The sequence below is a fragment of the Lissotriton helveticus genome, chromosome 5_1 (assembly GCF_964261635.1).
Source record: "Lissotriton helveticus chromosome 5_1, aLisHel1.1, whole genome shotgun sequence".
Lineage (NCBI taxonomy): Eukaryota > Metazoa > Chordata > Amphibia > Caudata > Salamandridae > Lissotriton > Lissotriton helveticus.
The window spans coordinates 1238663302-1238683113 of NC_136065.1; the positions used below are offsets into that span (position 1 = coordinate 1238663302).

At 44.5% G+C, this 19812-nt stretch overlaps 1 protein-coding gene across 1 annotated transcript in view; it reads left to right on the forward strand.

Annotated features, from left to right (window-relative positions):
• LOC144755247 (scavenger receptor cysteine-rich domain-containing protein DMBT1-like) overlaps nt 1-19812 on the forward strand; it is a 1092132-nt gene that overhangs the window by 396260 nt on the left and 676060 nt on the right. The window lies entirely within an intron of this gene.

Sequence of the window (19812 nt, forward strand, 5' to 3'; positions counted from 1 at the left end):
TTCACCCACTCCAGACGTCTTTGGAGTATAATGGGAAAAGGGGTCTGAGTGAGAAAGCACGACTGAGTTACTCTAAATGTCTTACGTTAGTTTTATCGCCCTTTCCAAACGCGTTGGGCGCCATGTAGTGTAGTTCCTATCTTCCCAATAGGCTCTGCGCATTGGAATAATACCTACAGCAGTAAAGGCCTAGGCCAGACGTTAACTAGGTCTACTACTGTCGATACTAGACTTAAGTTTTGGGTTTGCCAGCATAGCTCAGAGTTCGCTAGAAACTTTCTCGAATGTTCAAGGAGGAATTAACTTCCCTGATTAGACAAGAAGGGATTTAGTTTCTGACAACCATAGAACATGACAACTTTGCTCTCCCCTAATCAAGAGTCAATCTCGAGAGTCGTGTGAACAAAAGGCAAATTATTTTACTCAGTCAGTACGTGCATTCTTAGTCTCATCAGAATGTAGAGAAAAGGAAGAGACGGGCGTGTTCAATAAAAAGGTGTTATTTATTGATCAGTCTCTTTTCTCATACAAGAGAAATGGATCGATATTATTGCAATACTTATAGCTAAGTAAAGTGCATACATTAGAAGCAGAAGTATAAAATAATACTGTAAAAACATTGATATGGTTTCTAAGCCATAAGATGTTTTAAAATGAATAAAATATATTTACATACACATATACATTTGACTAAACGTACTCAACTGGTGTTTCTAAATACGCCTACCCCGTGTACCTGACCTAAGCCTAATACGTGGGCGGGAATAGAAAGTTACAGTTTAAGTTAAGTTTGTTTTTGCCAAGTGAATAACTAAAGAATTCTCTGTGAGGGGTTATTCAGTTCTGTACCTGGAAGTTAGGATGAATGAGGAATGGTATCTCTTTCTCTGGCCTCGATATTCCAGGCTGCCTGCGAGGGCTACCCAGAAACGCCGGGGCTGGATTCTCGGCAGGAGAAATCAGCGCGTCTCTCAGCGCGTCAGGAAGGCGGGGCTGCTGCCAGCGGGGTCTGCTCTGCTCTCGGCTTCGGCAAGTATGGCTGCTCCGTCTCGTCACCACGCGTGTGTTTGCATATGGCAAGATCGGTAATATTTATACCTTTAAGGTGCCGAGATTGACGTAAGGATGGACATAGATACGTCAATAAAGATGTCATACGATTTGCTCGTTAGCACATTCTTTTACTAAAGTTCTCGGTGAAATCAAAACAATGGCCGCAGGGTTTTGCCCAGGTTGTCATAGGTTTGATTTGTTATGAGAACTCCGTATGCCTTATCAGGGGCTGGAGGAATATCGCTTGTCTAATTAGATCGCAAGCGTTATGACCTAATCAGATAACACGTTCCTGTGCCGTAGTGTGACTGCGTCAGATAACGGTATCTGCATCATGGGGGTTTTCTGCCTCATGGGCTGACTGCTAGTTAACTTGTTGGTTTGTTTAACTAGAATAGGGTCAGGAATAGGGGGATCGATTCAGAACCGATAGGAATACATGACAAAACCACCGCCGGCGGCAGGTCCTTCTCCTACCTCGCCGCCAAGACCTGGAACGCTCTCCCCACCAGTCTACGACAGACTCAGGACCTGCTGGCCTTTAGAAAATTCCTCAAGACCTGGCTCTTCGATTAGCAGCGGCGTCCCCTCCCCCCAGCGCCTTGAGACCCTCACGGGTATGTAGCGCACTTTACAAATGCAGTGATTGATTGATTGATTGATGACCAGATGTGGGAAGGTAGGATCCTTCTGCATGATTACCTCCACTTTTTGCCTGGTGCTATGCTGTTTCTGACTAGTCTGACTGAGATCCCTGTAACCAGGACCCCAGTCTCTGTGCTTTCACCCCTAAATTGGTTATGGTAAGTACTTAGGTACCTCCCAAATTGGATACTGGTGTACCCTTATAGGATACCTACTGAGGTATCCAGGGCGTAGGTTCCCCAGTGGTCTCCCATGGGCTGAAGCATGTATTATGCCACCACTAGGGCACCACTTAAAATGTAACTACAGTCCTGCAATTGCAGCCTGTGTAAGCTGGTGCTTGCACCACTTACGAAAGATATAGGTACCCTATATCTAAGGTCACTGCACTTAAAACCTTTAGTCACCCCTAAAGCAGGCCTTTCAATCCTGAATGCAGGGTGCTCAGTTCTAACTGTGGGGGTGCCCCCACATGTGCAGGAAACCCATACAAAGTTCAGAGTCCATTCTCCTGGGTTGTAAGTGCATCAATCCATTATGATTTATAGAGTGGCCATGCAGTCATTACACGATGACCATCTCTAAACTGGCTGTAACTAACCCTGTCATGTTTGGGTTCAAACAGGTTGTAATCATACCCCCACACTGTAAACGGCGTGGAAGGTATGATTCCATGCACTGTAAAGGTCCTCTGGGAGGCCCTCAGTGCTCCAGGTACCAATCTTCTAGACCCGGATGGCACAACATGGCTGCTGCCAACACAGACACGATTCTGCCCTCCTGCTGCTGAGCCAGGCTTGAGCAGGGAAAGGCACAACAATAGGTATCCTGTCACAGGGAGGTGTGACCACCTCCCAGACAGGGTTTAGTGTAATGGGGCAGCACTACTAAGTCTGCTTGAGGGGCACATTTGGTTCCCTCCTTCCCAAGTCCAATTCAAACCAGCTCTGGCAAGAAACTGAACAAAGTACATGGGAGTAGCCTCCCTAATGTCCAACCCCTCCCCTGGGAGGGGACCCTGTATTGTCCCAAACCTTTTCTTAGGGTACTTAAGGGCTTACCTGTGGGTGGGTGCCTAAATTAATGGTGGGACAAAAACTTTATCAAGACTCCACATCTTCCTCAACTGTCTTGGCACTCTGGACGTCGCTGTACTTCGCTGTGGGCATGAAGATTCCAACTGGGAAGACTCCTGCTGCTCCTGGTCTTGTCGCCCTGCTCATCTGCTGCATCACCTGTGCCTGTGCTCCATATAGGAACCTTCCAAGGCCTGTGGACATCCAAGACACCTGACGGAATCTCCCTTAAAGTGAAGGAGTCACTTTCCTGCATCTGCAGGCAGAGCAATATAGCTGCCCGGTCTGCTGATCCTGAGCTCCTAAGGACTCCAAAAGGCTCAGCAACACAGGTGGTTGTTCTTCTCATCCCTTGAAACCTGCCCTGTTCTCTCACCAAGTTTGAGGCCAGTATCCCTCGTAAGAGCCGCAGGAACCAAACCCATGTGCACCGCATTGACTTACCGTTGTAAAGGCTTGTTGCCTCCTTCCACCAAGATCTTCAGGCTCCAAGTAGCCCCAACCTCAAGCATCTCTAGTGACCAAGTTCTTCATCCTCACCACAAAAACTTTCACCACGGGCCAGCATCTTTGGTGAGCTGCTCGAGGTTGTGTTCCCACTCTGCACACGGCCTCTGTGGGGTTCCTCGTTACTTACCTCGGGTGGTTCCTCGGATACCTGACACTTTTATGTCTTCTGGGTATAGCCTTGACTTGAGTCGAAGTTTGCATACCACTATTTTAGTATATGGTTTAATCCCCCCCTGGTGATTACTGTGTATTCGTGCTACTTACCTGTTTCTATTCCAAAGTATTGTGTGTATTGTGTATATCTCCAGGTAGGATATATCTGTATGTGTTAGTGAGAATCTTATAATAAATACATATTTTTATAAAAAATAGTGTGTGGTTCTTTTTCCCTTAATCTATACCAATCAGATTATGCTCTGGTAAATCAAGATGCTTTACACTCCTTCTGGACTAAGCTTGAAGGCTGCTCTCCACAGTTACCACTTAGAGAGCTTTCTAAGGTTGTCTAAGACCACTTAAATCACCATAATGGTTGTCTGGATTGGTGCAGGGTGCCCACTTACATAAGTGTGCTCCATATACCAACCCAGATTCTCACACCAGACATCTGTTTCATTGAAAAGGTAGGTAAACCAGGGCCTGGGAAATTTTCTCCAACTTATTACGGAGTGCCCAGCAGTCACTTCCAAACACTAACTAACACCAACTATAAATGTAACACTCTGAGGCACCATATACAGAACAGTTTCAGACAAGGCCTGGACCTTCTGCTGTGACCTGAGAGGAGCCCTAAAGCTCCTCTGTGCCCAGGACAAATATGTTAACTCCAAGGATCAGTTTACAGACCTCCTGTGTGGCTACATGGACACAATAAGCTGTAAGAGGCATTTTCACTAAGGAGCCCAGCCAAGCGATGGCAACGGTCCTCGACCAGCCTTTGCTATTGGACTCTGCCTGACACCTTGAGAGTCACTAGATACATTCCACCTGAGATCCTTGGGGTCTTAGAGGTGTAATCTTGTGTTTGTTTGGGCACCAGACGAAGGTTAGTAAACTTCTTAAAACTCTTCCTCCAGAGCTCCAGAGTTTGAACGGGACCCACTGGGAAAAGGATCTAACCGACCACTGCACAGCGTAGGATTGATTTCCTTTTCCTCCCTCGCGAACACTTCTACACCTCTGAAGAATTGTGCCTTAGGACTTTGAAAGTTTTTCAGAATCCCAAAACAAAATAAGAATTTGTTTTTTAGAAGAAAACTGTAGATGCTGCTGTGGAACTGAAGTTGGAATACCTGAAGCAGGATGGTTCTGCTGGCACTCTGAAGCTTTAGTAATTTCCTGCCTAAAATGTTCTATGTTTTTCTTCAAGAAAGTAACAAAATCTCTTTATGAAAAGGGACTCAGACTTTTGTTCTAACTTTTTTTCACCTTTCACTTGTCTAACTTATGCTCCATCGACATCGTCCTCAAATCTTGCTTAGGTCCTGGTCTACCACATCCTTTGACTGCCATTCAAGCGTTATGCTGTTGTATAGAATGTTGGGACCCTAGTGTAATTTTTCCAATTCATGCCCTTATATAGGTATAAATCACCTTGTCCTTATATAAGCATAGAAATCATAACCATATTTAGACATAGCCCATGCAGTCCAAATACGGCATGGCTACTTCCACTAGTTCCGAAAAGCCACAACGATTTCTTGGAAAACTCGGCTTCAGCAGTTAGGGACTTCTCCTTGCTTGAATATTGATTTGTCCAAGAACTCATGGAGTTTTCAAAGAACTGAGACTCTTTGATGACGTTATCATGACCAACTGTACGTCAAACTCGGCACCTTCAAGGCATGAATATGCCCACACTTGGGGGCCTGGCTAGGCGTCCGGCAAGATGGCCTCACTTTAGTGTAGCTCTGCCGGCCGCAAAACTTATCCTCTCATAATCCTTCTCCGACTGGGCCATCTATGATTTAATTCAGCACAGGAGCCCTGTTGCCGCCGGGAGCTATCCGGCGCTGGGTCCATCTTACGGAAAAAGCGCCCGGCTCCGCGAGCGAACATTTTCCACAGTGCAGGACGCGCTTTAATGGCGGCCCCGGGCATCGTGAAGCCCTGAGTCGGAGCGGCTGGGAGACGTCTGCGTCCAGCCTGTACAGTGCCGCATTGCTGAGCGGCTCGGCGGCGCTGAGGTGAGCAGGTGAGAGGATCGCTGGTGCCCTGCTGGACTCGCGGTGAGTCCTCTCCACATCAGCGGCCGCTGAGGCACCCCCCGTTGTGACAGGCCGGGGAGAGAAGATCAGGCGAGGCCCCGGCTTCGGGGGTGAAGGTAGGCCGCGGACGTTGTTGGCGAGGCGGGAAGCAGTGGCGGGAGGTTCCTCTTTCCCTCTCTGGCCGCTCCCGTCTCTCAGCTGGCAGCAAAACGGACACTGCAGCCCAGCCTACAAGATCGCGGTAAGGTGTGTGTGCCCCAATCCTTTACCGCGGGCACCGTACAGCGCATGAGTGGCGGGATCGCATCTGGCACATTTCTGCAGTGGACATTGGCTAATGGCAGCGTAGAAGGCATGCACTGAATGAGCCGCCCCTCCACATCCCCCTTCTTGTTTGGTTTCCTGCGCTCTGGGCACTGGGGCAATTGAATTGAGACATTTCTATGCGGTGCATGCTATGTGCCTGATGCGCTACTAGTGCTGAACTGCTCAAACCAGTGGCGCATCATCGCTAATGTGGGGTGATAGCATCTAGCTCTGTCTGTGGATTTGCTGACATCGCCGGACAGTCTTGGCACGCAGAAGACCGTTACAGTGGGCACCGTGGACGCGACCCAGCCTCGTCCCTGGGAGCTCATCTTCACCAGTGTGTAGACTCACTCACCTGGGGTGGACCAGTCTATTATTCCTTCTTTTCTTTAGCCAGTCATTATAGGGAAGCCTGACACGTCCCAACCCCGATTAACATTTGATCAGCGCAAAGGCACCAAATCATTGCAAAATGCAATGTCTGACTCCGAACTAGATGCAACTGCTCCACAATCCATGGCGCTGGAGAAGTCTTTAGCGGCCATACAGGCCAGTCTACAGGCCATAGACAGCAAGATAGAGGCGTTAAACTGGAGGATGGACCACTTCTTCTCCAAACTTGACAAGCAGGCCGCATTACTGGGGGAAGCGGAGCAGCGAATTTCGGATGTGGAAGATAGGTTGCAGCAGGTCACCTCTAAGACGTCGGACATCTCCAAGCTCCTGGCCGTAATACAGGCTGAGAATGAGGACATAGAAGCGCGCTCAAGGTGCAATAACATTTGCATCCTGGGCCTTCCAGAGTCCATGAATGTTGGAAGGCTTGAGGACTACGTGGAGACGCTCCTCCGCAAGGTTTGTGGGGCAGATAACCTGTCTGCCATGTTCGCAGTGGAGCGGGCACACCGCTCTCTCGTGGCACATCCTCCTCCTGGCACCCCGGCGAGGCCGATTAACGCAAGACTGCTAAACTTCAGGGATCGTGATACGGTCCTACGCTTCACGCATCAAAAAGGTACCATCAACTATCAAGGTAACGTGCTCACATTTTTCCCGGACTTCACAGCTACTGTCCAGGCGGCCAGGAAAAAATTCTTGGGAGTTAAGAAGCTGCTGATGCAAGAACATGTCCCATATGCCATGCTTTATCCAGCACGACTGCACATTGGAGAAGCGGATGCTGCGAAGATATTTACCAATCCCAAGCTGGCTATGGATCATGCAAAATCGCTCCGCCGTCGCAAAAACTCCCCAACGCATTTATCAGATGTAGACGATTGAGGCTCCCGCCGGCGTTGCTGCTGTAACTGTGTTCTAACTCTTTCTCTCCCCTCTCTACTTCTGTCTTGTGTTATAATACTCGCAAATGTGCCAACATGCGTATGATCATTATAGTTATTTGATTTTCAGGTTCCTATTGCATACTGACCGGAGGGCGGGAGACTCTCTGTTCTCCTCTTTGAGGTGGCTAAGACTATGACCGATCCATGTATTATAAGCCACGCTGTGGATTCCTGATTTCCGGTAACACTTTCATTGCCTCCTAATTTTAGACTTATGTGCAGAGGATACATTATTTTTAGGGCTCCCAGTTTTCCGTTTAAACGGATCTTTACATATAAATACAGATGGAAAACAATGTTTCCTTTGTCTGTATTTATATGTAAAAACAGCAAAATACCAGTACATTTTGCCTGGCTGCCCTGCTTCATCCCAGAGTTGCCACGCCCCTGTTCCTTTTGTTGCTGCCCCAACCCTTCTTTTGAATTCAACATCTGTTTGGCAAGGGGGAGAGGAGTTGGCCTAACGGCTAAGGCGCTCGACCTCGGACCTGGGGATCTGGGTTCGAGTCTTGGTAACAACGCCAAAAACCTCCTGTGATTCTGGGCAAATCACTTAATCTCCCCGTGCCTAAAAAAAAAATGAAAGTGTGTGTCCTCATGTATAAAAAAAAAAAAAAAACGTAACTTGTGCTATGTAAAGCGCTCTGATACCTGATTCGGTTCGGGTCTGGTTCGCGCTATATAAAACTCTACAAAAAAAAAAAAGTGTATTTCTGGGGCCTCAGGGGACAGATTAAAGGCGCGCAATGCCTTTAGGCTCATAGAGCGTCAGCCACCCCCCTCGTGTGTGTCAGCCTGGCTGACGCACACACACAGCAGCTTACTCCACAGGTCTCTAGTTAAAAGACCATTTATTTGCTAACGAGGCTTTGTTGTGTTTTCTCACCCCTTCACCCCTTACAGCCTGATTCATGTACGGGCCGTTTTGCGTGGCCCTAATAGCGAATCATAGCGAATCGCTATTGAGGACACGCAAAACGGTATTCATGTAGGAATTGCTGAATAAATAGCGATTCCTACATGTTCTCTATTTGCGAGTAGAAATTTCCAACTCGCAAAAAAAGGAATAACTCCCCATTCATTCCTATGGGCCAAAAGGCCCATAGGAATGAATGGGGAGTATCCCTTATTTGCGAGTAGAAATTTACTACTCGCAATTAAGATAGCGATTTTAAGGGTGCCAGGGGTGTCCAAAGGACACCCTGTAGCACCCCTAAAATGCACATTTGAACAGGTGTTGCGCACACACATGTCCAAAGGACATGTGTGTGTGCAACATGCAACTTAGAAAAATGCTTTTAAAAGCATTTTTCTAAGTTTTTGCTATTTACCGAGAGGTCTGACCTCTCGGTAAATAGCGGCCCAAATTTGCAAAATCGCAATTTTTGAAAGTGTCATGAATAGCATTTAAGGAATCTCTAATAGAGATTCCTTAAATGCTAATCCTCGCATATTAGCTAATTCTTCATTAGCGATTTTTGCATTTGGGATTGTGAATCCCAAATGCCAAAATTGCACTCGCAAAAGGCAAGATTCTGAGAATCTTGCCCTTTGAGAGTGCAATTTAGCTTCATGAATCAGGCTGTTAGTCCCTGCATCTCCGCTCTGCATATTGCCAGGAGAATCAGCCCCCCAGTAGCCCCCACCCCGAAATTTGACTCTAGTTGAGCCTCTGTGTCCGCGCTGCTTAATTTGAAAGCGTTATCAGAAGCTTGGCACTGTTTGGCGGTCATAGTCATCGTTTACAAAGGTGTTACAGACAAGTGAATAGAACTTAGGCTATAGACATTAGCATATGCACGCGACACAGAAGAAGGTCAGGAAGACACGCAACTCTTTAAACTGCACTAGGTGTTAAAATCCGGTAGCACTCGTAAACTAGCGAGGCGCGGTTATGTAATAGTAAATAATCGAAGGCTCATTCAAAATCGGAAAGTTGGAGAAACGTATAGAACACTTAATGAATGATAAAGAAACAGATTAATTGAATTATAAAATGCATTTTACACATTTTAAATGCAATAAAACATTAGTACAAAACGTAACCTTAGTCTACCAAAACGTGTACAATAGGTTTAAGATAGCATCCTAATGTACACATTTTATTTTTCTCACGACTGTAAAGACTCCCACAAACCCCACATTATTTTGGGAAGTAGTTTTAGAGGTAATACCGTTTATGAGACATTCTCCATGTGTGTCTCGGTATGGGGCTGTGTATTGTGGCAAAGGGCAAAGTCTCCCATGGGTCTTGCGTTGCTGCTCTTCTGAAGAATCCCTTCTAAATATAAAAATGGCTACCCATGTGCAGCTCTCATTTAAGATGTGTGTGTGTGTGCAATTGATTATACCTGGCTGGCAGTGGGGAGAGATGTATTTCACTTACCACATCAGCTATTAAAATTAGAACTGGGGAAATTTTAGCCGCCCTGCCAGCACACTGCTGATCCTCCTCTCTTTCCTCACTGTTATCATGGGGTAGGGTAGCCTTGATGGATAGCACAAGCATGCAAGGATCCCTGGAGCAGGTAGACCAGATTAGTTGTGGACGAACGGTTTCAGTTACATTTCTCCGCAGGAATCTTGGAATGCATTCCTTTTGAAATTCAAATAGTGTTAGTTGCATAGATATTCAAACTATTATAAGTATATTCAAATAATGATTTTCCTCTGATGCCTACTGCTCCTATTTTATATGTCCTGGGTGTAAGTTGTAGAAATTCCAAAAGTGCAACACTCAGATTGTACTGGAAGCTAGTAAAATGCGATTTGTGAGTTTAATGTTCCCATCTTGATTCAGATTGTGTTTTGTGGAACTTTCCCAAAGAGGGCACATATGTATACAGAAATGGTGCTGCTTAGAGGAAATGGCTGTACTTGTCAGGTTTGAACGGGACAGGGTTTTCGACTGTGGAACTAGTTTAGGACCCCCCTACTTTAAATGAGGCAGGGCAGTGCTTATATATACAATAATAAGTGCCAGGGTCCGAACCAGGATGCCACTGTAGCTTGCAACACCCATCGCCCCCATCTCTCTCGCCTGCAAGTGAGACAGTTCAGATTATTGAAATTTCAGTTTAATATATTGTTTCTTTGCAGCCTCGCACAGCAACAGGTGTCCGACCTAGGCTGGGGGCTGTGCCATGCTACTACTAAGTGTGGGTGGCATTATACTGTTCGCAAGACAGTATCACTCATAGTCGCTGAATATCACTCATAATGAAATTATGAAAATGTCACACATAAGCAATCTGAAACCTTGGTAGCTATGAATATTCTGTAAGGTAGTTCAGCGGGATGAGTGCCTGCTCCATAGATAACCTACAGTGCAACAATCTGAATCGAGACTGAGCGAACCGCATTTGTTATTCTTGTGAGGGGGTTGTAACGGGCGACACCTGAATGTACAGCATTATTTATAATATCGATATATATATTTTTTCACGGCACAAAGGAGGCAAAACGATTTCAATATAATCACTAGTGCATTATTTTGCTACCCATGTCTGTATTGATCAATGATATACAATGATAATTAGAAGCGTCAACCGGATCGGCATTTTGAAATGCACACTATTCTGCTTGCTCCATTATTTTTTTCGTTCGTATAATTTGATTCACGTTCTCAAACCATTTTTTTGCATTCTGCGAACAGCAGGAGACGTTTTAATTCAGTCAGTAAGGCAGTATGGTAGTGAACAGGTAGCGCTAGGTGAAAGGAATTAAATCATTAATAATAATTGTAACGTATACGATGAAAAGCGTGTTTAATGTCCATGCCAATGTCCTGGCATTTTAATTTTAATTTTTTGTGTTCCTCAAAACTTTGAATTTGTTCCCCCTGTAAATTGCGCCCTTGGCTGCCACTCTATAAATGGGTAAATCAGCTCTGTCCCATTAGGAAGCTAATTCATGTGACCTATAGGGGTTATCAGCTATGCATGTTGTACAATCTATACAGTTACACATTTCACTAGCAGTAGGACGCTGGCTCTTGCTGACAATTTCAATGTTCTGGGTCTGCAACAACTAGTCCTAGATCCAACTCTTGTAGCTGGACGCACACTTAACCCCATGTCTGTCTGCGGCCTGGTGGCATGTGGTGTCCCTTTTGCATTGTGATCAGTGTGTGTTGAATTCGTTGCCATTTAGTTTGTTGTTCCCTCGGCTCTTGTGTCTGTGAACAAGCAGTTGCACATGTGTTTTTGGGGACTAAAATAAATATGGAAAAATACTAGCTGAAGCGTCATCTTTTACTTGTGGCAAAAATAAATGCGGATAAATACAGAAAAAAAGCCCAAAAAATAAATATGGATAAATACAGACGGAAATGGCAAAAAAATAAATACCATAAAACCGGGAGCCCTAATTATTTTTATGAACTGTTAATGCACCATGACATTGGCGCTGGGCTCCTGCCCATCTCTTGCTGTTCTGATGAGATGGGTACAGGTTGGAGGTTAATATACTGACTTTTGCGGCCCCTCCCTGTGAGATAGGGAGGCATAATGCGCTGCTGTGTCCCCTCATGGGTGTTCCCCACTTTTTGTGCTTCTTAATTTCACTCTGTTCTGGCACTGTCCAGTGGATTCCGAATTGGCTGTTTGTCCCTGAGCTGTTGTCTTGGGGTGTTGGGTTCTGTAGGGATGGTGCACAGACATAATATCGACTCCAAAATATCGTTTGGACAGAATATCGAGTCAAAAATATCGTTTGGACAAAATATCGACAGGACAGAATATAGACAGCCAAAATATCGTTTTTAAGGTAAGTGAAGTAATATCGACTGTAAATAATATAGAAAGTGAAAATATGTAAGTATATAATATAGATAGTAAAAAAAATCGTTTTTATTTTTAGGGTTCAGGGTCAGTTTTGGGTTTTTGGGTAAAGGGGTATTTTTAGGGTTCAGGGTCAGTTTTGGGTTTTTGGGTAAAGGGGTATTTTTAGGGTTCAGGGTCAGTTTTCAGTTTTTGGGTAAAGGGGTATTTTTAGGGTTCAGGGTCAGTTTTCAGTTTTTGGGTAAAGGGGTATTTTTAGGGATTAGGGTCCGTTTTCAGTTTTTGGGTAAAGGGGTATTTTTAGGGTTCAGGGTCAGTTTTGGGTTTTTGGGTAAAGGGGTATTTTTAGGGTTCAGGGTCAGTTTTCAGTTTTTGGGTATTATTTTATTATATTTTGTTACTATATATATATGTTTTAATAAATATGAAATAAAAAAATATTTATTTAACTTTCATTCATTATTTAATTATTATAAGTTAATTTAAGTAATTATAAGTATATTTTAGTAATTAATTATTAATATTAATTTAATTTAACACTGTTTTTAGTAAATACGATATTTTTTACAACTATATTTTTGTAAACGATATTTTTAACTCGATATTTTTGTACTTACCTGTTTGTAGATAGAAACTTGATATTTTGACTGTCGATATTTTGTCAACGATATTTTTGATGGTCGATATTCTGTCCCTCGATATTATTTCAGTGATCCGTAGGGATGGCACCTTTGGCACATTGGGACGGCTGAAGTGGGTGGGAGGTGGGAGGGCATGTTTAACTGTACAACGCCGCAACTGCTTTGATTGTTACATTGGTGACGAGAGTACCTTTATAGCATCGTGCCACGTACATGTTTGCTTATGGATTATTACTAATCTGAGTCTGACGGTTACAAATGTGTAGTAGTGTAATCAAATGTATATCCTGGAATGTCCGAGGTTTCAACACGCCAAAGAAGACAAGGCAGGTACTTGCGTACCTAGACAGGCACGATGTAAATATCGCTCTGCTACAGGAGACTCATCTCAGTAAACATTCCGAGGGTAAAATAGCTGGAAGATGGGCTGCTTATAAACTGGGGGCATCGTTCTCATCCTACGCCAGGGGAGTGCTTATCCTTATCAAGGAGAGGGTAACTTTTCAGGCCATCCACACCAAGGTTGACCCTGAGGGCCGGTGGGCTGCGGTGCAGGGTAAGCGAGGGGCATTGGAGGAACTGGGACTGGTGGACTCTTGGAGGCTGAGACATGCGGGCGTGCTAGCTGGCACACACATAGCGCCGGCATTTAACAGCTGGTCTCGCCTGGATTACTGGCTCCTTAGTGAAACTGCGGACGCATGGGTGACAAAGGTAGACATTCTCCCCAGGACCCTCTCCGATCACAGCCCCGTAACACTCGAACTCACGATGCCTGACACTCCACATCAGCCCTTCACATGGCGATTTAGGGCGTCATCGCTACTCAATCCAGAGTTTGTTGACACTATAAGGTCCAATATCGTGCAATTTTTTGATTTAAACACAGGCTCAGTGAGCAGTCAGGCCACATTGTGGGAGGCCTTTAAGGCACCGAACCGGGGGGGTCTGTATTGGGATGTCAGCAGGGATACTTAGAGACCTTCGGGAAAGATTATCGACATTAGAGGGTTGACTGAGGGATTTGGAGGCACTTTATGATCAGGATCCCAGTACAGACATACTTGCCCAGTTCTGAGAGCTAACAGAGGAATGCAACACTCTAGCGGAGACCTAAATCAAATATTTGTCCAAACGCCATGTTGCCCGTGCATACGGGGAGGGTGGCAGGCCAGATAAAACTTTGGCAGATAGATTACATCGAAGATCAGCGTACTCCCCCGTAGATCATATCGTTGACAGTACCGGCACGGTGCACCATACACACGAGGCCATCGTAGAGCAGTTCAAGCAGTTTTATGCGTCACTATACTCCACTAGAGGGAGCATGGAGGAAGAAGCCATGTCGGACTATCGCAAGGACACGGCTATTGCGTGGTTATCTGATGGCCACAGGAAATATCTCGAGATGTCCATAGATGACAAGGATATCAGGGAGGCCATACTATCTTTGTCTAATAATAAGGCTCCAGGGCCTGACGTCCTGACTGCGGGATTCTTTAAACATTATGTAGACATTCTCGCTCCGCATTTACTGGAAATGTACGCTGAGGCTTATGACACTGGCTACCTTCCTCCCACTCTCCGTCAGGCTCTCATAATTACCCTGCTAAAGCGCGATAAACCCCAGGAGAGCTGCGATTCATACCGCCCTCTTTTGTTAATAAATCTGGATGCAAAAATCCTTGCAAAAGTGTTGGCCTCCCGATTGCAGCCTATCATGCCCCTTCTGGTGCTCCCCACCAGTCGGGTTTTATTCCCGAGCGCTCCACCTCCCTTAACCTCCGTACTTTGTTTGCCATGCTCAATGTGTTAAATCCTGACTTACCTGCAGTCGCCCTGCTACTTGACGCGGCGATAGCCTTCGATTTTGTAGAATGGCGATGCGTTTTCTTCATGCTGCGTCGTATGGGCTTTCCCCCAGTATATATCAGATGGGTGCAGATACTCTATACTGATGTTTTTGCAAGAGTGAGAGTTGGTGGGGTCACCTCCGATACATTTCCTGTGAAGAGGGGCACTCGACAAGGTTGCCCACTGTCTCCTCTCCTCTTTACCCTCATCCTAGAGCCATTAGCATGTAGAATCAGACAGGGGCATATAGCAGCAGCCCTGTCCTTTAACAACCAGCCTGTGGCAATTTCTTTTTATGCAGATGACATGCCGCTATATGTATCAAGCTATTTAGCATTCGCAAAGGCCGAATTTCGGCCTTTGCGAATGCTAAATAGACAAATGGAATGTATCAAACAAGTTTGATGCAAAATAAGGATTAGCAAAATTTGCTAATCCTTATTTTGCGATTGCACTTAAGGAATTGCAAAATTTGCGATTCCTTAAATGCAATGTATCAAACAAATATTATGGAAAAAATGCCATTAAGGATTAGCAAATTACCACCAACTTCTAGTTGGTGGTAATTTGCGAATTCTTATCAAAAAGCTTCTTTGAAAAAAACCAAAAGTGCCATATGACGCCCATACATGCCCTTAGGGCATGTATGTGCGCCATATGCCCCCAAAAGTCTTTTTCAGGGGTGCAGCAGGGTGTTCTTGAGACACCCCTGCACCCTTGGAAAAATCCCTAATTTGCGATCAGCAAATTGCTAATTGCAAATTGCACTTTCATTCCTATGGGCCTCCTGGCCCATGGAAATGAAGGGGTAATTTGCGAATGACAATTTGCTAATCTCAAATTAGGAATGCTAAGGAATCGCTATTGGAAAGCGATTTTGTACATACATACCGTTTTGCATTTCCTAAATAGCGATTCCTTAAAATTCGCTATTTAGGAAATGCAAAATGGTTTGTTGATACATATAGCGGATGGTTGCCTACGCTCGTGAGCCCAATCTGTACCTCTCCCCGGTGATTCGTGAGTATATCAAATTCGGGCTTTTCTCGGGCCTTCAAATTAACAGGGAAAAATCCATTATCATCCCTCTGACACAGACCACCATCTAGAATATCTGCTTCTGTGGTCGGCTGACCCAGTGAAGTACCTTAGGGTATGGGTTCATCGGGACCCGGAAGTAGTCGTCAGAGAAAACTACGGCCGGGCTTACACCACACTCTCTGAACAGGTTGACAGATGGGTAGGAATGCCTTTTTCTCTCTCCGATGGCATAGCTCTGATTAAAATGATCGTCCTACCAAGGTTTTTGTACTTATTCTGCAATGTCCCCATCCGACTAATGCAACATTTTTTTAAACAACTTCGTTCCCAGCTGTTGAGACTAGTATGGGGGAACCAACAGCCCAGACTCAGCTGGCATACCCTGACACACACATTCGATAGGGGAGGTTTTCAGGCTTCTGATTTTTACGTATACTATTTGTGTAGTCAAGCACAATATGCCTATTTTTGGTTTAAACCGCATGATTTTTTGCCTCATGTGGCGGTGGAGGAAGGCGATGCATATCCTGTGCCGTTAAGGGGTATTCTCACTCATGTCCAATGTCATACGCCCAAACATGAGATTAACACTATTGACATCACAGTGAATGCCTGGCAAGAGATTGGGAGAAGAACCAACAGCCTTCCTTTATATGCACCTGCTATGTCCTTACATGGCCACGCTGCCCTATCGATAGGGCAGGAACGAGGCCTTCTACTGACGCTTTGTGAGGTGTGTATAGCGCAATTAGGGGATCTTTACATAGATGGGAAATATGCTACCGATGAGGATTCGCATATGTGCAACATCCCACGCCGCTCTTTCATTTCACTTGTTTTCGCTTGCGTCAAGCGATAAAGGCTCACTACACTACATTCCCCAATGAACCACAAGTGTCCCAGGTATTACAAGTGGTGATAACTGCTCCTAATAGGAAAAAATTGATTACTAAATTATACATAGCTATTCAAAGGGACACACCAGCAGGACCCGATAAGAGCCTGGGCCGCTGGAACTCGACTCTGATCACTCCGATCACTGAGGCAGTATGGGCATAAATTTGCACACTGACGGGTAGACTGACGTCAAATACCAACCTTCGTATCATTCACGTTAAGTACATACATCAAGTCTTTCACCCCCCTCTAAAGTTGTACAAACTAGGCCTCCGCGACTTGGCCTGCTGTAAAAGATGTGGATATCATGAGGCTAACTTTTTGTACTTAGCATGGCAGTGCGGGGCGGTGCACAGGTACTGGGAACAGGTCACTGCACTGTTGTACAAGATGACAGGTCAGGCTCTACCATGTACACCTACACCCCCCAATGTAAATCACTAATGGGTCGTTTTGTGAGAGTGGCTTTGTTGTTAGCCAAAAGACGTATTTTGTTCACGTGGGATAGTAAACTGAAACCAAATGCAAATTTATGGCTCAAAGATATGGCAACAATTAGAATTGTATGTATGGAACAATTAGAATTGTATGCTGAAGAATTACCGTCAACGTCCAGACCCAGAGACATTTGGACACCTTTCAGGGAATGCTTGTGGTCTCAAACGGAGCAAGCCTCGGACTGATTACACACCATGTTAATATTCCTGTCGTATTATGTACACCCCTGCTCTCGAATATTCAGCCTTTACCTCGACAGACTGGCTTAATGTACGTAGCTTTATACTAATTCCCTGATTATATTAGCTTGATGTGCGGCTAGAGTTTGTTATGTTGCGCAAACTAGTTCTGTTCTCTTGGAAAAGAGGTTATTGCTCTATACTGCTGTAGTGTGAATGTACTATGTGCGTTCTAAATAATGCTTCAAATAAACAAAGTAATATTTAAGCTTAAAAAAAAAATATGCCCCCACTTGCCATAGCAAATACACGGTGGTTTGGAGCAGTTCGACTATCTACTTGCCCGATGCATCTCGCTACAGCAAGTGCCGAAGGAAGCCAACCCTCCAGCAGACACTGAGAGAGAAGCTGTCTTTTCTCTTGCCGAGAAATCCAGCTCCAGTGTTTCCAGGCTCCCCTTACGGGGTGTTGGGAAATCAAGTCCTGAGACAGAGAGATACCAGCCCTCCTTCATTCTAAACCAAGGTACGGAGCTGATTAGACCCTAAGAGAAATCTTGGATAGATTCTTGGCAAAAAGAATACTAAACTTATGCTACACCACACTTACTTCTTCCCTCGTACTAGACTTAGGTTAGGTACATCGGGGTAGGTGTATTTTAGAAGCACCAGTTGAGTACTTTTAGTCTTTATTTATTTATGTATGTATTTTATGGCTTAGAAACCGTACCATGCTTTTACAGTATTATTTCATAATACTCTTCTTGCTGTACGCTTTATACTTTACAGGCTGTATTACGATTGTAGCAGTTCAGTTTTTCTGCATGAGAAAGAAGACTGTTCAATAAATACTTTTTATTGAAAACGCCCATCTCTCTATTTCTCTGCACCTCTGGTGAAACGAAGCATGCACGATTGACTGAGTAAAATATCTATCTATTGTTTCCACGACTCTGAAGATACGTTTTATCTTGGGGAAACAAAGTTGTCATGTTTATGCGGTTGTCAGAAACTAATCCCTTCTTGTTTATTCGAGAAAGTTTCTAGCGACCTCTGAGCTAGCTGGCACTCACAATTAAGTTTAATATATTCGATAGAGACCTAGTCTGCCTAAGTCCTCCGTCTATTCTATAGTATATATTATTCCAATGCGCAGAGCCTATTGGGAATATAGGAACTACAGTACATGGCGCCCAACATTTGGTAAGGCACTAATTTAACGCTAGATACTAGAGTAACTCAGTCGTGCTTTTTACAGAGACCCATTTTCCCCATAAAATACGCCAATAGACGTTTGGAGTGGGTTAAAGGATAAAATCCGCCATGACTGAGTAGGACAAAAAATCCTATGTATTTGTTTTTGGTTTTGTTCAATGTTGAAGTATACAGTGTTCCAAAATATTTTGCACCTTATCTTTGTTTCCTTGAAACTTGCTCTGCAAAACTTTCAACAAAATGTCGAATAGCGACACCGAGAACGGTGGAGCTGCAATAAATGCAAACCAACCAGGTCTTGGCGTTACAGGTTTCCAACAAGACGGCGCGGATGCTATAATCATCCCGGAAAATGTACGGAAAATAGCTATGAAGCTTATAGAAAATGGCCTATCACCGAGAGGTGGTAGGGTAAATTTTGTCATAGAGGCACACGAATATCAGCAGACAGAGGTATTCTATTCATGGATTATCTTCCCTGAAGCGAATCCAAGAACACATGTGTTCCACTTCTACAAGATAGAGGAACCTCCAGCGGAATACGTTCCCTTTGAGGACATTGACATTACACTAACTTACCAAGAGCATCAGCTCTGGTTTAAAGGCGTCCTACAACATCAAAATCACATTACCAGGCTCGGTCCACTAGGTAGACCAGGAGCAACATGGCCGGTACAAGCCAACTATACACCACATCCTGACAGGGAAAGAATGACAGGCCCAGAACTGTTAGCTCAGCTAAAACAATTAATTAAAATACACAGACAATTGGTACAATATGTCATGCGGACTCTAACAGTCCAACCTGCTATAAGAATTCCATAGCTCACCCCTCATCAGGGGAACACAAACAAAATTACACCACAGACTATACAATCGGTCATTGGTAAATTACCCACAAAAAGGGAACAAATTCCTTTCTGGTTAGCTCAAAAAATTACTCACATCGAGGCAGTATTTCCCAATAGTACACCTCATGAGAATCATAGGATTCTTACAATCTGTTTACCAATGGGGATAGCACCACACCTGGAGGACTGTGACACTTGGGGTGCAGTCTTTGCTGCAATCTACACAAAAACACACGGTGTTCTGTCTATGGCGGTAATACCAGACGTCCTGAAACAGATTCAAAATGAATACTGGGCAGAGCCTGCTTTAAATCTGGGTATAAAATTACTAAAGGATTTCAAACAGGTATCAGCTATAATATTAGCTAATATTAAAGGTGAAGCAGCATCCGTGGCAATCCGCCAAAAACTAAAATAACTTGATGTGACAAAGCAACCATATGAACTGGCCAGAATAATAGAAAAATCCTATGAAGAACTAGGTAGAGATTGTTTGGGAGGAAAACCAGTAAAGCCTGAACTAACAGAAAATCCTGAAAAAGTTTTTATTAAAAACAATCTCACCACTCATAAAAAGAAGTGGGAAAATACTAGACAGACACTTCCTAAAGAGAAGCGCTCCCAATCCAGAGGTAGGTCTCCTCAAAGGGAGCCAACTGAAAAGAGGTATAACCTCAGAAACAGGGATAATTGAAGAAAACCTGACAGATATC